Below are 16,984 nucleotides of genomic sequence, written 5' to 3' on the forward strand. Positions count from 1 at the left end.
AATCAAACCCGAAATGCCCTTTCGAAATTTCAAGCCTTAGAGAAATTTCTAGATAATGTTTCTACAGAAAAACAGTATCTAGAACAGTGAACAAAAGAAAACAGTATGTAGAAATACTTGGGGATTTAGTGTAGAAGAGAGTGTAAAGTCTATCAGAATTGCCAATTCGTTTTCATATCTGAAATGACCGAATTCTGCATATTTTGTAGACCACCTGGTGTCTTTTCAGTGTGAAAAACACCTCTACAGGGCACCTTTCCAGAATGTTTGAAATCTGACCGTTAGATCGCACCCATTGATATTGAACGGTCCTGATCGATCATAGAGGTGAGTGTTGGTTTGAGTAAAACCTCTCTCCAACCCAGTCATCGTTAGATCAATCATCTATGGTGTGGATCGCACCCCCTTGGCACTTGACCCTTGGGGGAAGAAGTGCAAAGTGCGCCTAAAAAAGCGCCACTATGCGCTCTATAGCCCATTGCCCACGTCGCGCGCGCGCGTGCGCGTGTGCGAACGGTGTGATGCACTGTCCCGCGGGTCCAACCATGGGTTCAACCCAATGTGCAATCAAACAAGTAATAGAAAAGTGTAGTGCTTTATAAGCCCTTCTCTTTCTTTTCTCTCATCCGGTAAGGGACTATCTTTTCAACTACACTTCTACATCCTTTTGTAAAAGCAAATCTTTCCAAGAAAACATTTTCTTTTTCCCAAACGCTTTTGATAAAATATTTTCCAAAACACTAAAACATGCAAAATACATGATTTTGAAAATCCAAAATCACTAACAATCCCCCACCATTTTCAAAATCAAAGAAAATTTTCTCATCAGGCTTGTAAATCTTATGCATAAATGAAGGTATCTCTTGATTTGAACCTTCGCTTAGTGAGGACACATCAAAGTTAACCAGAATTGTATAGTAGACGTATCTTTGAACTAGCTATTCTATTTGGTTAACCGGATACGTCTCACACATAAGATTTCACCTCTTTGGGCAATTTCTAAAACCGACACATGTACTGGCCTTGTGTCTATATCTTGGTTTCATAAGCGCTCTAGAGACTAGCTAGGTCTCATAAGAAGCGGCACCACTCCCACACTCACATAGGTAGGCTTATCAAGAGTGCCCCTATAACTAAAACACTTAAACACTATGTTATAAGCCTATTAAGAGTTTAAATACTCAGCCTTCTCCTTTTAAACATTACAGGTACCAAGCACTCTACCTTGGGATGGCAAATAATACAGATTATAGTGCTTGCAATCATTCCATATGATGTACTTGGACTCATTGAACTCAAGACTTGATGTTTATTCAAGTGTTGAGTTGATGTTCCATCATTGGTGACTATTGGTTAATGACTTTAACCCCATCCCTAATGATGTTTTACACACTAGATCTCTTGCAAGAGCTTTAGTGAATGGATCAACCAAGTTTTGGCTCGATCGCAAAAAATCAATAGTTACTACTCCATTAGTAAGTAACTCTCTTATAGTACTATGTCTAAGTCCTATATGTCTGGACTTACCATTATAAACATGATTATATGCCCTTGATAGTGTGGCCCGACTATCACAATGGACATAAATCGATGGCATTGGTTTAGACCATAACGGAATTTCCAATAACAAATTCTGAAGCCATTCCGCCTCTTTACAGCATGCTGCCAGAGCTATAAACTCTGCTTCCATAGTTGAAGTTATTATGCATGTCTGTTTCTTAGAGGCCCAGGAGACTGCTCCCCCACCAAGGGTGAAAATCCACCCACTGGTTGAAAAATGGTCTATACACTCAGTTATCCAACTAGCATCAGAGTATTCTTCTATTACAGTTGGATACCCACTATAACATAAACCATAGTCTATAGTTTTCTTTAAATATTTTAAAACTCTATAGAGTGCATTCCAATGAGAAAAACTAGGATTACTGGTAAACCTACTAAATTTACCTACAACAAATGTTATGTCTGGCCTAGTACAAGTCATAGCATACATAAGACTACCAATTACACTAGCATACCCTAGTTGAGAAATAGTCCTGCCAGTATTAAGATACAACTTTATATTTGGGTCAAAAGGTGTTGAAATGGGTGAACATTCAAAATGGTTAAATTTTTTGAGAACTTTCTCAATATAATGTGATTGAGTTAGAATAAGACCATTATCCTTTCTTATGATTCTAATACCCAAAATCACATCAGTTTCACCCATATCTTTCATATCAAAGTTTTGAGAAAGAAATGATTTAGTACTTTGAATACTTTCAATATCGGTACTAAAAATTAACATGTCATCAACATATAAACAAATAACAACACCTTTGCCACTCTTAAATTTACTGTATATACATTTATCTAACTCATGTATCTTATAACCATTTGACACTAAGACTTTATCAAATCTTTCATGCCATTGTTTATGGGCTTGCTTAAGCCCATACAAAGATTTGATAAGCTTACATACTTTATGCTCTTGGCCTGGCAGAATAAATCCCTCAGGTTGTTCCATATACACTTCTTCATCAAGTTCACCATTTAAGAATGTGGTTTTAACATCCATCTGGTGAATGTGAAGTTTGTATATGGAAGCAAGGGCAATCAACACTCTAATGGTAGATATCCTAGCAACAGGTGCATATGTGTCAAAGTAATCAATACCGGGTTTTTGAGTAAATCCTTTGGCAACTAACCCAGCCTTAAATTTTTCTATGGTCCCATCTACTTTGATCTTCTTCTTGAAGATCCATTTACACCATATAGGTTTAGACCCAGGTGGTATATCAACCAAAATCCAAGTTTTATTACCCATGATAGAATCCATTTCGTCATTAATTGCTTCTTTTCAAAAAGCAGCATCTTGTGACTTTATGGCTTCTCCATAGGTTTGAGGGTCACTTTCTATGCTTAAGTTTAACAAGACAGAACCTTGGAGTTTTTCTCTTGTCCCTTCTACCAGGTAGGTTACAAAGTCAGGGCCAAAACTCCTATCCCTTCTATCTCTTGAACTTCTTCTTATTTTACTAGGTTGTACACTAGGTTCACCAGCTTCTGTTTGTGATTCTAAAGGATGATTTACAGAAGTTGTAGGTTCAATTTCTTTAGGAATTGAAGTGAACCTATTTTTATAGAAAAAGGCATCTCTAGACTCAATTATGGTATTTTGACATCTATGAAATCATTAGGTTTCTATAACTAAGAACCTATAGGCCTTACTGTGGCTAGCATAACTCAAAAAGATACACTCAATACCTTTTTCACCTAATTTCCTTAACTTAGGTTTAGGGACTTTAACTATAGATCTACAACCCCAAACTTTAAGGTAACTTAAGTTTGGTTTTCTTTTCTTCCACAATTCATAAGGGGTTATAATAGATTTCTTACTATGTATCATATTCAAAATGTGACAAGCCGTAAGTAAGGCTTCACCCCAAAAACTCTTATTTAAACTAGAATTAACAAGCATAGCATTAATCATTTCAGTAAGTGTCCTATTCTTCCTTTCTGCTACACCATTTTGTTGTGGTGTATAAGGGGCAGAAGTTTCATGGACTATGCCTACTGATTCACAGAAATGAGGAAAGTGATATTCACCACCTCTATCTGATCTGAGACATTTAATGCTTGTTATACATTGATTTTCGACTTCAGTTTTATAAATCTTAAATTTTTCTAAAACCTCATCTTTATGACTAAGTAGATAAACATAACAGTACTTAGAATAATCATCAATAAATGTAACAAAGTACTTTTTATCTCCCTTTGTGGGAACACTATGTATGTCACATACATCACTATGTATTAAATCTAACAAGTTAGAAGTTCTATCTACTTTAGGGAATGACTTAGTGATTATCTTGGTTTGCATGCATGTTTTACATCTATCTACTAAGTCATTTTCATATTTAGGAATTAAGGTTAACTTAACCATATCATTCATTTTCCTAGTATTTACATGTTCTAAACGATTATGCCATAAAGATAAAGAAGAATCCAAAACATAAGCAAAGACATTCACTTTATTGATATTAAGATTGAACATCCCTTCATACATATATCCCTTCCCAACAAAAGTACCTCCCTTAGAAAGAATGAACTTGTCAGATTCAAATACAAGTTTGAAGCCATTCTTGTTGAGAATGCTTCCAGACACTAAGTTCTTTCTAACTTTTAGTACATGGTAGACATCTGTTAGAGTGAGTCACTTGCCGGATGTGAACTCAAGTTTCACCTTGCCCTTCCCTTTGACTTCTGCTATCGACGAATTTTCCATGTATAACACGCTTCCATCTTCAACTGTTTCATAAGTTGAAAACAGGTTCTTGTCTTTACAGACATGCATCGTCGCACCAAAGTCAATCCACCAATCATTGCCATCTTCAAGCATATTTGCCTCTGAAATCATGGCGACAAACTTTTCTTTGTCTGTTGGTGCACCCGACTTCTTATCCTTAAGAAGTCGGCACTCACTCTTGTAATGGCCTGGTTTGCCACAGTTGAAACAAGCACTCTTTCTTTTCTTATTCTTATTAGTTTTCTTTTCAGGGTGTTTGTTTCTCTTCCAATTGCCTTTTCCTTGTTGGTTTGAATTCTTGACATTTTTCACCAAATGGATCTTAGTGGATACAATGTCATCTTCTTTCTTGTCTCTGATTCTTGACTCTTCCTCAATCCTGAGGCATTGAGCCAAGTCTTCAATAGACATTTCCTCTTTCTTGTGTTTTAGACTTTTTCTAAAGTCTTTCCAAGTTGGTGGAAGTTTGTCAATAATTGAAGGGACAATGAAGGAATCATCAAGAATGATGCCTTGCAAGTGAATTTGATTAATTACATGCTGTATTTCATGTAATTGATCAATAACAGATTTATCATCTACCATTTTAAAATTTAAAAATCGACTCATAGTGAATTTCTTGCTACTGGCATCTTCCGCCAAGTATTTGGCTTCAAGTACATTCCAGATTTCACTTGCTGATCCCATGCCTTGATATATGTCAAATAGTGTATCTGACATAGCATTTAAGATGTGCCATTTGCAAATGTAGTCATCCTGTTCCCACTTCATCCTTGCACGAGCCTCCGCCAAAGTTTCATTTTCATTTGCTGCCAGCTTTAGAGTAGTGAGAACCCGGACCACTTTGAGTGATGTCAAAATGAAGTGCAACTTCTTCCGCCAGCGCTTGAAATTTCCTTTGTCGAAACGTTCGAGTTTGACAAAGTCTTGGGTCATTTGACGAACCGAATAAAGTACCATTAAAACAACAGTAGAAAATCTTGTCTTAAGATTGTTGGAAAAAATTGAGGATACTGTTGTTGATAGAAAATAGAAACTTGTTGCTTCAAGGCGTGATATCACTTTCCTTAAGACAAGATTCGCCCCCACTAATAGTGTGGAAAGGGGATCCGCGAATTGCCTTCAAGATACAATGAAGCCTAGTAGGGAAGCCCTACTAATGTTTGATGACGCGTAGCACTAGCGGAATCAAACCCGAAATGCCCTTCCGAAATTTCAAGCTTTAGAGAAATTTCTAGATAATGTTTCTACAGAAAAACAGTATCTAGAACAGTAAACAAAAGAAAACAGTATGTAGAAATACTTGGGGATTTTGTAGGAGTGTAGAAGAGAGTGTAAAGTCTGTCAGAATTGCCAATTCATTTTCATATCTGAAATGACCGAATTCTGCACATTCAGTGTGAAAAACACCTCTACAGGGCACCTTTCTAGAATGTTTGAAATCTGACCGTTAGATCGCACCCATTGATATTGAACGGTCCTGATCGATCCTAGAGGTGACTGTTGGTTTGAGTAAAACCTCTCTCCAACCCAGTCATCGTTAGATCAACCATGCACCCCCTTGGCACTTGACCGTTGGGGGAAGGGACACAACCCATTTGATCACACTCTTTGACCGTTGGAGTTATGGGCCCGTTGGGTTGACCATTAGGCCCGAACCGAAGCCCAACCCAACCGGAAGTGCAAAGTGCGCCTAAAAAAGCGCCACTATGCGTCCTATAGCCCATTGCCCACGCCGCGCGCACATGCGCGTGTGCGAACGGTGCGATGCACCGTCCCGCGGGTCCAACCATGGGTTCAACCCAATGTGCAATCAAACAAGTAATAGAAAAGTGTAGTGCTTTATAAGCTCTTCTCTTTCTTTTCTCTCATCCGGTACGGGACTATCTTTTCAACTACACTTCTACATCCATTTGTAAAAGCAAATCTTTCCAAGAAAACATTTTTTTTTCCCAAATGCTTTTGATAAAACATTTTTCAAAGCACTAAAACATGCAAAATACATGATTTTGAAAATCCAAAATCACTAACAGAAGCAACCTACATGCTTGGACAGGAGTGACCCCCAAAGTTCTCGTAGTTGCATAATTTTGAGGGCGCAAGGAGATGTGGTCACTCTTTAATACCGAGGCTTTTCACATATACACAATTTGTACATATTATACAATAAGCAATTGGCCAGTGACTATGCAAACAGTGGCCCCGTGACACTAACCAAAAGACATGGTTGGGACGACGAAAAACAAATCCTTTCTCGATCTAAGGAGGATCCCTGTTGGTCGCTCACTTACTCAATAAAGCAAGGGGAAGCCCAAACTAGAGCTGTACATTGATGATTGTGTCTTCATCCATTGAAACAAATCCATGGTCAAGCGGCAATGGCCTGTCTGGTATTCGAGGAATGTCAATGTCTCCCTCCAACATCTTCAATGCCTCCAAGATGGTAGGCCTTAAAGCAACCATCACATGAGCACACAAAATCCCAACCAGAATGAATCTCTCCATCATCCCTCTCTGGTTTGAATTGGGTTCTTCATACCTCATCTGCTCATCCAAAATCTCTTCCATCTGTCCAGTTTTTACAAGCATCCAAGCCCAATCAGTAATCAGCAATGGTCTCTGGAACTCTGAAGAAGACGATTCCAGCACCTTCCTCCCACTCATTATCTCCAAAATCACAACTCCAAAGCTGTAAACGTCGGTCTTCTCTGTCAATTGCCCGTAGAGTGCATACTCTGGAGCCAAGTAGCCATGGGTTCCAACAACTTTTGTAGTGAGATGAGACTGCCCTTCTCTACCCTGCTTTGCCAGTCCAAAATCTGCAACTCTTGCCATCATTTCCCCATCCAGTAGTATGTTAGTAGCTTTGATATCCCTGTGATAGATTGCAGGTTTGACACCATAGTGAAGATAAGCAATCCCCTTTGCCATGTCCAACACTATGTTCTGTCTCTGAGGCCAACTCAGTAGTTTCTTGTTAGTACCCTCTGGGAATATATGCTCATGGAGGTTCCCATTGGGCATGAAATCATAGACCAAATACCTCCGAGTTCCACTAGCTTCTTCATCATCTTCTATCATGCAACAGCCTCTTAGAGGGACAAGATTCCTGTGCCTCAGGTTGCTAATAATCTCAACTTCATTGTAGAATTCTGCATCTCCTTGAAAATCTGATTCAATAATTTTCTTCACTGCAACCGGAGTTCCGTCAGATAGAATCCCCTTGTACACGATCCCGAACGTCCCTTGTCCGATAAAATTTAGTTCAGAGAAATTATCCGTGGCCTTTTCGATCTCCCCCATTTTGTACCAGATTGATCCAGTGTTGGGTCTCAAATGAGGTCTAGAATTCTGCTCCTCATTCTCCCAGTACCCTACTCTTAAAGTTTCTGCTTTCTTCCTACGCCGATCCCACCATAGATACGTCCCCAACAAACAACACACAAAAAGAAATGCGAATCCTCCACCGGTTACGGCTAGAATCAGAGGGGTGTGGTTCTTGGATTTATGTGAAATTGGGGTTGGGGCAAGTGGTAGTCCCAATGTGCAAACAAAAATGCTTATATTCCCAGGGCCCAAGTCAATAGAAACGCTAGCAGAATAGAGGGCAACGAAATAGAAACAATTAGTGGAATGAGAAGAGTTGCGATCGAGGGTAGTCAATTGGGTGAATACAGTCAATCCAGATGAAAGACAGTTATTGCAGACAATGGTTTCAGATAGATTGGTTTTGCAGGCCAAATCAATGGCAGTGGTGAGACCGAGTTTTCGGTGCCAATCGTTTGTAGTCTCGATGCCAGCACAAACGTTGGGGCCCGCGACAAACCTGTTCGCAGAGCCAAAGCAGGAAGAGGCAAGATTAGGATTGAGAGAAAGAGAATTTAGCTTGGACTGAAAATCTGCGACGCAGGAATTCGCTGTGGGGAGATCAGGGTAATTGAAGAGGGAGAATTGTCTGAGATACTGGGAGAGACTGATACCGAACAGACTAAGGACGGTCTGGCAGCAATTGGATGTCTGATTCTGATTCTGGGTCTGATTTTGATTCTGATTCAGGGCCTGGCAGGAGGAGGAGTCCCATGGGACTGTAAGAACATAGTCCATATTTATGGGACATGAGGGAGATGGCGAAGGAACAGGTGAAACCACTTCTGATTTTGCTGGTGCTAGTGCTAGTGCTGCTGACAGGAGGGCAAGTGATGCCAACCATGAGAAATGAAAAAAACCCATCTCAGTTTTGCTCTTTATGGATCAATCTATGGGGTTATAGAAATTAAAGACCTGGTCTTATCTCCAAGAAACCAATTTCAGTTCTTCTCTTTCTTGATCAATTGATGGTGTTACAGTTTGACATTGAAGGACTGGTCTTCTCTTCCAAAACCCATTTCAGTTCTGCTCTTTATAGACCAATTGATGGTGTTATAGTTGGAGATTGAAGACCTGGTCTTCTCTCCAAAAATCCATTTCAGTTCTGGTCTTTCTTGTTCAATGGATGGATAATTGAAGAATGAAGACCATGTATTCTCTCCCTTCCAGCCCCCTGACTTGGATTTTCTACTGCAATGTCAAGTCAAAAAGTGTGCGCAATTTCATTATAACCAATTAATAACAATCAGAGAATGACATTTGGTAGAAAGAGACAGAACAACAGTTGGAAATGTCTAATAAAGAACTGGGTAGATTCCTTTTTTCTCTCAAGGTGATGCTACTTCTAGAAAGGTCAGTTACCCGAAATTAATTTGATTGGTTTAGAGAATTGAAGATATTCTTTGAAAAGGTTGTCTCCTGTTGACAGTTAACATATTTTTTTAGTTTGAATTCTGGTGGGGTGTCACATGAACAGTTGTTTTAGCAAGGGAAATGATTCCCTTTTCTTTCTCGGGCCACCTCCATGTAGTGTAAAAGGGTAATCATAATTCATAAATAGAGTAGAGGTGTTGGTCCAGGGAAGAAAAGGGGGGCGAATATATCAGCGGCCTGGTTCAAAGGTAATTTCAGGTGTATGCTGGACAGCAAGTAATGGGCGGCCCGGAGAAATTAAAAATTTACAGTGGCGGCTTTCAAAGACCAGCAATTTTTTAGGTGACTTGAAAGATCAGGCGATGAAGTCAGAGATGGCAGTTAGAGGGGGATTGTAGATCTTTGATCAAACATGATGAAAAATACGTCCTTTAAGATATCTTTAAGCTGTTGATTATTTGTACCTCTCAATCTTGTGAATGGGATCTCCATTTGCTGTTGGCTCTGAACCTGGATCACCTGTGAGGCTGTGATGGCCCATCGGATTGACAATCCTGATCACAAAGCAAACATCACTGGTTCATAGCCATTTTCGCTCAGTGAGAGGAGATTGTCTTGCTAGTCAATCTCTTACAAGTGACAAAATAACGATTTCCTCTAAATCTTGGATGATTAGAACTAATCTGTAGGTGTGCTTATATGGAGCACTTACATGATAAACATAGAATGAAATCAAGATAAAATCTCTCTTTGGTTACCTCTTCTAATTCACTTGGCTAATCTATCTAATTGCCTTATCTAACCAAATTACTTAATCCATCACCAAGACAATCCAATGGTGAATCTCAATTGAATCCAACAGTAAGATCTGACATATTCTAACAACCAGAATAGAACTAATGGGTAGAGGTCCAAGCACTGCGGGGTTGGGTTGAGCTCTTGCAAAGAAATGAATTTGAATCAACACGAATCCGTCCCGATTTTGTGGTAAAAGCTCAACTCGAGTTCCTAATAATCGACCCGATTGCACCCTTACTGATGGGCACTTTGTTCTGGTTACTTGACACAACAACAAAAAACTAGACTTCGTTCTGGTTACTTTGAACAACAAACTAGACTTGACTCTGGTATTCAACTCTCTCAATAGGCCAATCTACAGTGATGGATCCATTCGAGTCCATACTGTTTGGAGGAGACTTGAACACAATTTTTTTATATATATATTTTTGGATCTGAGTTCCATGCCCGTTTACTTAATTAGATTGATTCTTATCATGGTTCAATGACGTAAGTGATTTGATTTTTTTGAATGATGGCAAATTTTATTGATAAAAAGAGAGACGACCGAGATGGCCAATACAAGAAGAAGGAGACATCTGAGAGATTTGACTTGGGACATAATTTATCATTTCCCCGTTTTACTTAGCTTATATATAATTGTGGTTTTCTTTTGACTTTTTTGTTTTGTTTTTTCCTAGCATTTGAAATGCCTGGAGCAAGAAATTGTATTTTTTTTCCATCAAGAACATAGGAGGGTCAACAGACCTGGATCTTTTATGAATCCATAATTTTGAAAATTTTGGATTAATATTAGGGCCCGTTTGGATACCTCATGCATTTGTATTTTGATTTGGATTTGAGTTTTGGATACAAAACACATCAATCATCTTCATGATCATGTTTAAGAGAGAGAGAGAGAGAGAGAGAGAGAGAGAGATGTCTCACTGCTGCTGGAGCAACGTTGAGGAGCAGCGATGGTGACGGAAGTTGCCACAAATATTGATTTCCAAATAACGTCTCGCAGAAAAGATTTGAAAATCGAGATTTTTTGCACTGTTGTAGCTGATTTGGAAATCTAAGGATCTGATCCAGTTCAAAATATCAACTAAATCCAAATCTAAATCTTGCTGGTATCCAAACGTGGCCTTAAGGAACCACGGATTAATATTAAGGAACCGTGGAGACTCAGGAACTGAGGCTTCTTGTCTTCAAAATTCATGTCTTATTTACTCTATTTCTCTTCACTTCTCACTCTAGAACAACTCCCCTTGCTGACTCTCCTTTGTCTAGTTTTTAATACACATGTGAGAAGAACTTAGGCTGTGTTTGGATTGGAGGGATTTTCTTGAAGGGAGATGATATTTTCTGTTGGATAAAATCCGTGAAGTGGTTGAGAAGAAGATAAGAAGATAGGAAGATGCTTCAAGGCGCGTAAATGCTCTCCTTAAGACGATATTCGCCCCCACCAGTAGTGTGCAAAGGGGACCACGAACTCGCCTCTAAGATACAATGAAGCCCGGTTCCAAACCGATTGCTTGACGACGTTCTACACTGAACGGAATCAAGCCCTGAATCACCTTTGAATTTTGCAAGTATTTGAGACACAAGTGTCTGTTTCTGGAGAAAACATAACACCTGAACAAAACTTCTAAAACAGTAAAACATAAACTTTGTAGGGGATTAGAGAGAGAGAATTGTGCTGGAAATAGCAATTTTGGGTATATGAAAGTAGACATCTGAATTCTATTAGAATGGACAATTTCTGCTGTTTTTAGAGAGCTTGTGGTGGCTTTTCACGTTGGAAAACACCCTTTCTGCACATCCTTTCAGCGTGTTTGAATTCTGACCGTTAGATCGCATCTAATCACGACTCTACGATTCAGATCAATCCTGGAGTGACCGTTGGCTTATGTAAAAACCCTTCCAACTCCGTAACCGCTAGATCTCTCATCCACGGTGCAGATTGCACCCTTTAGGAACTTGACCGTCGTGTAAAAGAGACACAATCCAATGGTCATCATCCACTAGCTGTTACACCACGATCCGACGGTTCGGATCGCACCTGCTCACGCACTATCCATTGGAGCCGATCGAACCATTCGGTCTACCCCCGTGCAAAGTGCGCCTAAAAAAGCGCTCTATAGCCCATTGCCTACGCCGTGCGCGTGTGTGAACGGTGCGTTGCCCCGTCCCACGGTTCAACCCATGGCTAAGACCCATTGAGCACCATAATAAAGAGGAGAAAAGAATAAGGCTTTATTAGCCCAACTTTTCCTTTCTTATGAGTCGGTATGGGACTATCTTTTTCACACTACTTTTGGCTTTTGCACTCTTCTCTTTCTCTTGCAAAAAGCAACTTTTTCTAAAGAAAAGTTTCTTCTTTTCCAAAACACACTTAGAAAATATTTTCCAAATACTATCTTTTGACCAAAAATTAAGATTTTGAAAATCAAAATCTAACATTTTCAACCCCCCCCCCCCGTCCCACGGTTCAACCCATGGCTAAGACCCATTGAGCACCATAATAAAGAGGAGAAAAGAATAAGGCTTTATTAGCCCAACTTTTCCTTTCTTATGAGTCGGTATGGGACTATCTTTTTCACACTACTTTTGGCTTTTGCACTCTTCTCTTTCTCTTGCAAAAAGCAACTTTTTCTAAAGAAAAGTTTCTTCTTTTCCAAAACACACTTAGAAAACATTTTCCAAATACTATCTTTTGACCAAAAATTAAGATTTTGAAAATCAAAATCTAACATTTTCAACCCCCCCCCCCTCTTTTCAGTACGCATGCGTCCCACTTATAATGTGAACCGTGGGCAACTTTAATGCTTTTTGACATCAAATCACGTTAAAAGGGGGGCATGTGTATATCACGCGCGCGCGTGAGAGAGAGAGAGAGAGAGAGAGAGGGCGGGCGGGCGGGGGGGGGATATCATCACCCTTCTAGAAAAGTTATTTTTTTTTTGGCAGGTAAGCTTGGATTGAACCTGTGAGTCTTTGACCTCTTGTTTGAGATACAAAGCCTCAACCATAGTTACCAAAACTAGGGGTGCAACTCAGGTAGGGTTGGATGGGGTTACAAAAAATACAAGAAAAAATACATAATCCTAAGAAAATCATGATAAAATTAGAGGACGGAGGTCGGGTTGCCAAGGCCTCAACCCTAACCCAACCCGAAATTAAATCGGGTTGGCTTTTCCCAACCCCAACCAACCCAACCCAAGAAAATGCCAACCCAACCTGAGCCAAAATCAAGTTGAACTAGTCGGGTTGGAGTTGAGCCCGACCCAAGTTGCACCCCTAAGCAAAATGTGATTCAGCAAAAAAAATGGGACAGGAAAGTTGGCCAAAAAAACACGTTTAATAAGTTTAAAATGCTTTTTAAATGTGTTTAGAACATTTTCTTAAAAAATTTCCAGTGAAGTTTCAAACGGAGTACTAAATGACAAACCAATAAAATGCATTCTTTAAAAAACGCCTTGTCTTGTTAACAAGGCCATTAAACAAACTAAGAGAGCATATAATCTTTGTATTTTTCAATTGACATCATTTGATGCAAAATGGTTTGCATAGAATCACTACTCATGGATTTTATAATCCAGGATTGTAAAATCCTGGATTTTAGAAGGTAAAACCAGGGTTTAGAAGGTAAAGACAGGATTTTATATGCTAAAACCTGGATTTCATAATACATGTATTGTAAATTCCAGGTTTGATGAGAATTTGGAATCGTGTTGTAAGAAGACAACTGGACTGCAATCGAAGTCCCACTATCGGACAATCCTAACCACCCAATTGATGGCAAGCCATAAAAATCATACTATAAAAGCCCATTACAGTCAAGAATCAAAGTAATCGTGACCCAGAAAGCAAGTTGGCAATTATATATGATTATTGCTCTTAATTCCGGGCAGTGAAATGCCCCCTAAACCGGTCTCTCTCATGAGCCGTTTGTGGGCCCAACAATTAATTTGTTGAAGTCTTTGAAGAAGGTAGGCCCCACCCATATTTTTCAAAATGAACTGTACGGCCCAAACCATAGGATGATCCAAACCGTCCATTTGATGGGTCACAACGAAAATGGGTTGCGCTCCAAAATACAATTTCCATAGGATGATCCTAGCCCTCCAATCTAAAGAGAAACTGCATGTTATGGAAACCTTTATAGACCAGAGGGTTGCGATCATCCTATGGAAATGATTTTTGCGGCACAACCTATTTACGTTGTGGCCCATCAAATGGATGGATTGGATCATCCTGTGGTGTGGTTGTATGGTAACATTAAGGCGCCCCGCGGCCCCGCCCATATTTTTCAAAATGAACTGTACGGCCCAAACCATAGGATGATCCAAACCGTCCATTTGATGGGTCACAACAAAAATGGGTTGCGCTCCAAAATATCATTTCCATAGGATGATCCTAGCCCTCCAATCTAAAGAGGAACTGCATATTATGGAAACCTTTATAGACCAGAGGGTTGCGATCATCCTATGGAAATGATTTTTGACGCACAACCTATTTACGTTGTGGCCCATCAAATGGATGGATTGGATCATCCTGTGGTGTGGTTGTATAGTAACATTAAGGTGCCCCGCGGCCCCGCTCATATTTTTCAAAATGAAGTGTACGATCACACCACAGGATGATCCAGATATTTTGGGGCACAACCTATTTTTGTTGTGGCCCATCAAATGGACGGTTAGATCATCCTATGGTGTGGGCTGGACAGTTCACTTTGAAGGAAAAAAAATGGGGGGAGGGGGTGGGGGTGGGGGTCTACGTTGCTTTTTTCAACTATAAAACATGCTATACACAAGCACAAGTAGTGTTTAGTATGCAGTAGATGCAATGGGGGTTCGTTCATGGGCACTGGGTTTAATGTTGGTACTTGAGGTGGTGACATAACTGAAATGTAAACCATAGCGAGCTAATGCCCAATGAAGTAAGGATACGAAATCTAAACATGCTAAGGAAAACAATATCCAAAACACAGGCACAGGAATCCAACATGTATCACAAGACGGAATAGATCCAATGTCATAACAGAACAGCCAGACAATCTCCCTCCAAGGTGGAACCTGAATACAAATTGTCAATTCCATCAAAATGGAGGGCACACCATGGATCGCTGTCTGAATTTTCAAAAGAAAAATGAAGATCTTGTAAAGGAAAAATTGCATAGTCATTAGCCTAGAATCGACCCATCAGTAGGGCTCCAAATGAGCCGAGCCGAGCTTTGGGGTGTTCGGGCTCGGCTCGTTTACTTTTTAAGAAGGCTTGTGTTCGGCTCGTGAAATATTTGAGAAAGCTCGGCTCGGGCTCGGCTCGTTAAGTGGAATGAGCCTCGGCTCGGCTTAAGTTCGGCTCGTCTCTTAGTTTTTAAGAAGGCTTGTGTTCGGCTAGTGAAATATTTGAGAAAGCTCGGCTCGGGCTCGGCTCGTTAAGTGGAATGAGCCTCGGCTCGGCTTAAGTTCGGCTCGTCTCAAGAATGATAAAAACATACATATGTGGGATTTGAACCCAATCCCCCTCTAAATCCAGTGACTTAACCACTCGGTCAAACCTTCATTTGTAATAAACAACACACATTCTTTTATTTTATATATAAAAAACAAATATAATCCAAGCTTTAAAGCTCGGCTCGGCTCGGTTCATTAACAACCTAAAAAGCTCACGAGCTTTTCCGAGCCGAACTATACAAAGCTCAAGTTCGGCTCGTTTATTTTGGCGAGCCTAATTTTTGGGCTCGGGTTCAGCTCGTTTAGTAAACGAACGAGCCCGAGCCGAGCTTTTAACGAGCCGAACCCAAACATGTTCGCGAGCCGGCTCGATTCATTTGCAGCCCTACCCATCAGTAGCCCATTGAAGAACCTCATGTCCCAGCCGACTCTTGGTGGAATAAGGTAACATCCCAAGGACTGTAATAACTGTGAAAAGCTAATTATAAAACAAAGCGAGTAGTATCATTACCAAAAGGGAATTGCTAGCGTCCATCGCAAAAGGCATTTCGCAGCTGGTCTGTCGCACGCCAGACCAGCCACTTCGTAAATGGAGACTGACCAGCCTCCTCGTGAATGGAGACAAAAGCTTTTGTCTCCATTCACGAGGTGGCTGGTCTGACGTGCGACAAACCAGCCGCGAAATGCCTTGACCCTAGCAACTCCCTCATCAAAATATGGTAGTACACATAATGATCCTTTTAAATTACTCGAATACAAAAGGGGAATAATATCCCCCCCCCCCGGCTGGTCTGACATGCGACAGATCAACCGCGAAATGCCTTTTGTGATGGACCCTAGCAACTCCCTTATCAAAATATGGTAGTACACATAGTAATCCTTTTAAATTACTCGAATACAAAAGGGGAATGATATTTCTCCTCCCCCCCCCCCCCCCCCTCCCCCCGCGACGGATAAAATCCCCGCCTTTACGTTTTCCGTGAGAATGGTTCATACTGGAGGATAAATTCACCCTCCTGTAATGTTTTTCCTTACCTATAAAAGTTGACAGATAACGTTAAAGGGGGGGATTTTATTCGTCAATGGGGGGCGGGGGGGATATCATTGCCCATACAAAATCTGTGAAATGTTTTGCTCCGGATTTTTACTAAGTAATGATAGCAAGTTAGTAAAATAACAACAAAAGGGTGATTTTGAAATTATTTACCAGCTAGGGGTGTCGTATGGTAAAAAGACTATTTTACTCTCTTTTTTATTTTTAACTTTTTATTGCATTTTATTCTTTGTACAACTATCTGGGTTTTTCTCTTTGGCCCATTGCCCTCTTGTTGTCGTGCCACTCGAAGATTGCCATTGCCTTCCTTGCTTCACCATTTTATGGTCGCCATCTGATTTCTTCGAGCTGACATGGCTCTCCACCACCCTCCAACATCATTGAGTTGCCATCACCCATCACCATTCGACGGAGCGAGGAGCCATAAAACCACCCTACGACGTCTTGTTGTCGCTCAAGCCTCCCTCCTTGTATAGAAGAAGAGCAATAGGAAGTGAAGAAAGAAAGGAGGAGGAAAAAACTACATTCAATTAAAGACATTGTGTTCAATCAATAGAAAATTGAGTTAAATCAATAAAAAAAAATTAAATTGCCAAAATGACTTAAATTACTAAAATCTGGTAAAAATTAGCAAGATACCCAAAATTTGCCGTATTAAACTGA

At 40.1% G+C, this 16,984-nt stretch overlaps 1 pseudogene; it reads right to left on the reverse strand.

Moving 5' to 3' along the window:
- Positions 1 to 6,402: 6,402 nt before the first annotated feature.
- LOC143890671 (putative receptor-like protein kinase At1g11050 pseudogene) lies at positions 6,403 to 8,826 on the reverse strand (annotated as a pseudogene).
- Positions 8,827 to 16,984: the final 8,158 nt, after the last annotated feature.

Source organism: Tasmannia lanceolata, unplaced genomic scaffold (genome assembly GCF_043159265.1).
Source record: "Tasmannia lanceolata isolate RefF3 unplaced genomic scaffold, GAP_Taslan_0.1 ptg000013l, whole genome shotgun sequence".
Taxonomy (NCBI): domain Eukaryota; kingdom Viridiplantae; phylum Streptophyta; class Magnoliopsida; order Canellales; family Winteraceae; genus Tasmannia; species Tasmannia lanceolata.